The sequence below is a fragment of the Adiantum capillus-veneris genome, chromosome 12 (genome assembly GCF_014529385.1).
Source record: "Adiantum capillus-veneris isolate H3 chromosome 12, ASM1452938v2, whole genome shotgun sequence".
Classification (NCBI taxonomy): Eukaryota; Viridiplantae; Streptophyta; class Polypodiopsida; order Polypodiales; family Pteridaceae; genus Adiantum; species Adiantum capillus-veneris.
In genome coordinates this window covers 136911812-136915815 of record NC_140942.1, presented here as the reverse complement: position 1 = coordinate 136915815, position 4004 = coordinate 136911812, and the positions used below count along the sequence as shown (strand labels likewise).

Below are 4004 nucleotides of genomic sequence, written 5' to 3'. Positions count from 1 at the left end.
ATGCGTGAGAGAGAGAGTGAGAGAGAGAGAGAGAGAGTGTGTGTGCGATCGAGCATTGCGGCAGCACGATGGCGGCGAGGCAGTTGAGCGCGGCATAGTGGCATCTCCCTCTTCTTCGCGGCGAGGAATCCTCCACAACAGCAAGCGTAGAGCGGTGAGTGATACACCATCGCCATCTTTGAGCTTACTAGTTTAGGCTTGTTGTGTGCTTGGAGCCATTTGTGGCTTGCACACGGTGTATCGGCAAGTTCCTTGCATTGACACGTGCGACATACGCGCACATCCACACTCAAAGCATTGAAGAGATGCTCTCTTGGCAGTGAGATTGATATTTACTTCGTTAGCGTAGGAGCCAATACCAAATCCCTGCCCTCTCGTTAACCCACGTGGCGTAGCTGCTCTCTTCTTTAAAAAAACCAATGCAATGAAAAGCTCTAAAAAAAACTATGGCGTCAAAAGCGTTGCTCTCAATAGCAATTCGATCTTCTCCACAAGCAGTTCGTAGGTTCCCAGAAGCATCTCGGAGCTTTGTCTGCAGGTTTGTCTCTGGCCACTCTTTGAGAGAGAGAGAGAGAGAGAGAGAGAGAGAGAGAGAGAGAGAGCTCTCAGCAGCAACTTGATCTTCTCCACAAGCAGTTCGCAGGTTCCCAACAACGGCCTATGTGTGTAACTTGCGAGCATGTGGCTCTATGCAAGATGCCCTTGAAAAGAGATGGTGTGCTTGGCATTGCCTTAGTCGATATGTATGCCAAATGTGGGACACTTGAGCAAGCACAAAATGTGCTTGAGGAGCTTACTGTTTGTAACAACATGAACTGATTGCAGGATACACACAACAGGAGTAGGGACAGAAAGCTCTAGGCCTTTTTCAGAGGATACAAAGTGAGCACCACCGAATGAGCAGAAACAAGTGCAACATCACTCGCCAAGCATACCCATTATCATCATCGACCTCGCATCTTGCTGTCGTGAATCTAGCCCAATTCACTCGCCAAACAAAACAACTCGAATGAAACGCGGGCTGGTGCTCACTGGAGCCTGCCCTCTTGTAATATGGTTCTTGCATTACATCAGCAATCTCTTCCTCCCGTGCATCTTTGAGCGACACAACGCATGGTTCGTAATAATCACCAAAAATTCTACCATCCCTTTTTGTACATCGCATGATCGTCGTGATCTGCCCTCTACCACACTGGTTATTTCCACGCGCACTCATCTAGTGCTCTCACTCATTGCTCAGCCCTCTTTGACGAGGGGGAATCCATCGGCCATCCTTTTCCTCTCTCGACATGTTGTCCCACTCATGCCCACATATCTCACCACGCATCTTAGTTGCTCGCTAGCCCCCCCGACTCAGCCCGATATATCCTTATGGCGGTACATCGCTGACCATCCAATTGTGTTCCTTGCTGCTTTGTAGGTCTAGTCTTGTATCGAGCACACTTTACCCATCTTGCATCCTCTTGTCATCCGCCCCATCCTGGGGGAATCTAGTGGCCATCTGAGACTTGCATTTGAATCAGCCCCCGTTGATCCATTAGGTATAACATACGTCTTCCCACAATGAGCCTACTAAAATCAGCCAACGGCTCTAACTCCGCTGGCTTAGCCTTGCATCGACCAAGCGCGTTCCACTGTACTGTTAACTTTGCACCTCCGCACGTGTGGGTCATTCCATATTCAAAAGCATCCCAACGTTGGGTACCTTCTCCTGGGTCCCATACGAGGCTACCTTGCCCTTTGTCCTTCCCGCATAACCGTCCTCGAGGGGTTACTGTTCCAACCCCAAGACTTCCTTTGTCAAACTTCAATACATCCTCGCGTACATCGATCCTCAACATGGCTCTCTCAGTCCCAGTCTTTGCATGTCCGTTGGTTTTACTCACCAAAAGGGATAACCACCCTAGCTGCCATCCGCAAACCCAAGAGCACTCAATCTGGATACATACCACGAGTACTTTACTTGAGACTCGACGAGGGGCTTTGGCCCCCTTACCATAACCACCAATGTAAGGTCTGCAACCCCCATTCTTTAGCACCACACATCTCGGCTTCATCTTTCAACCTGCTTCCACAATGCAACCAGTTCCATTGCAATGGCACAAGGCTCCCCGGGCCTCCGGGTTCTATTTCCCAAAACCCGCATAACCACACATCTTTGAAGAACTTTTCTATCGCCCACTGGCAAGCACAGTCTCTCCAAAAAGCTAACCTCGAGTTACTTATGTGCGTCTCCACTGAGGACCAGCTGTTGCTAGTTACATAGGTGCGTACCAACACTTGTTGCATCCACACCAACCCCACAGAATGGATCTTTGCAAGACCTCGATTCTGGTATATTTCATCAACCTCAATACACATACTTGACTCGCCACATTCCCAGCTGTACTTCGTTGTCTTACTTCCATTCGCGACCACTCGCATCGATGCCCTCAATACCGTGTTCATTAATCCCACACATACTCTATCTAGTCACGCTTTACCTCGAGCAGAACTCCCCATGCAGTATAAAAGAAATTCACGGGTTTTCCTGTTGTTCCTTCATCAAGTCTGGGGCTGAACAGGGTTCAGCCTCATGCTCATCCCGAGTACCATAAATGTCAAGCATCTTGCCTAGCAATTCCAATTGCTCCTTATTGCTTTGATTAGGATCAGGTGACTTGACCCGAATCCCCACTTCTTCACTTGCATCTGGTCTCACACCTGGTTCGAACCTCATCATCGAAGTTTCAAGTCTCTCAACCGACTCAGGGAGTATCCCCCTCTCCGAGGAGAGCGACCCTGTTTCATGGCCTAGAAGCGCATCCACCATCTCTGACCTTACATCCTGCTCGGCCATATCTTCCCACAATTCCAACACACCTAATATTTTCACACCAGACACCAGCATGTCCTTGGTTTTCAAATCACACATTTTCGCATACGCTTGCGTCCCCCAATCATGTGAGGGGTGGGAGTCGTCACGGCCCACCTGGCACTCCTCTAAAACTTCCTCATTCGATTTCACTGTACGAGGCATGTCAACCTTCTCCAAATTCAACGTCCCCATGCATTCTTGCACTCCCCAAACACAAGGGTAAAGAAGAGGAACAGGGCCCGTTGGGTGCTCATCAACATGGCTCTCTCTCAAGCAATCTTCATCCACCACATCTGGCTTGCAAGCCATCAATTCCTCATCCCGGGAAGCATAAGAATTACCACAAGTATCCACATCCGTTTTACCACCGTCATCAAGAATAACCCCTTCGTTCAGGAACATCGCATTTCTCGGTCAAATATTGTTCCTCCATTTCAACCTCAAAAAACTGATCATCATCTCCTCTCATTTAGTCCCCACAAGATGCATTCGTATTCACCTCTTCTTTGCTTGTGCTGCTTCTTTGGTCAGGTTATCATGCATAAGAGACACATTCTCGAAAAACCTGGTTATCACCTGCTCTTGCCGATGGAGTTCGTCCTCCATGTTTGTTTTCTTTCCTTCGAGTACCTTTCTCGTTCTTTTACCCTCAATCTGCATCGCATCTACATCCTGATGGTACATCTCCATGATTTTGGAACGTGTTTGCGTCAAAGCTTGCATGGCATCTTGCACTGTATCCCATTCATATCCCTGTTCTCCGCTGCTCCATCCGTCATAACATGCCAGCAAACGGCGCATAGCTCTTTCGAAACATAAAAATGCCATGTCCACATTGAAACGCGCCTTTAATGAGGCCATCTTCAAAGGCCATCTCCATAGAGAGGCAAAAAATCCGCTAACAACTCTAGGGAAGAAGCAATACTCGCAACACAAATCAATTCCAACTGAATTCACCCATGCTTGCATCTTGAAAGTTGGTCACCTTATGCAAGACCTTCACATGGGTTTGAGAATCCATGATGTTATTGCTAGTCACGGCTGTTGGAGGGGAATGTCATGCTTAACGGTGATTTGATCAATATGTATGCTGAATGTGGTGCCCTCACGCAACTACAAAAAGTTCTAGATGAGCTTTCTCTACGAA

The 4004-nt window shown here is 48.1% G+C and overlaps 1 pseudogene; it reads right to left on the bottom strand.

Annotated features, from left to right (window-relative positions):
* Positions 1-868: 868 nt before the first annotated feature.
* Positions 869-3737, bottom strand: LOC147446567 (uncharacterized; annotated as a pseudogene).
* Between the last annotated feature and the right edge of the window lie 267 nt (positions 3738-4004).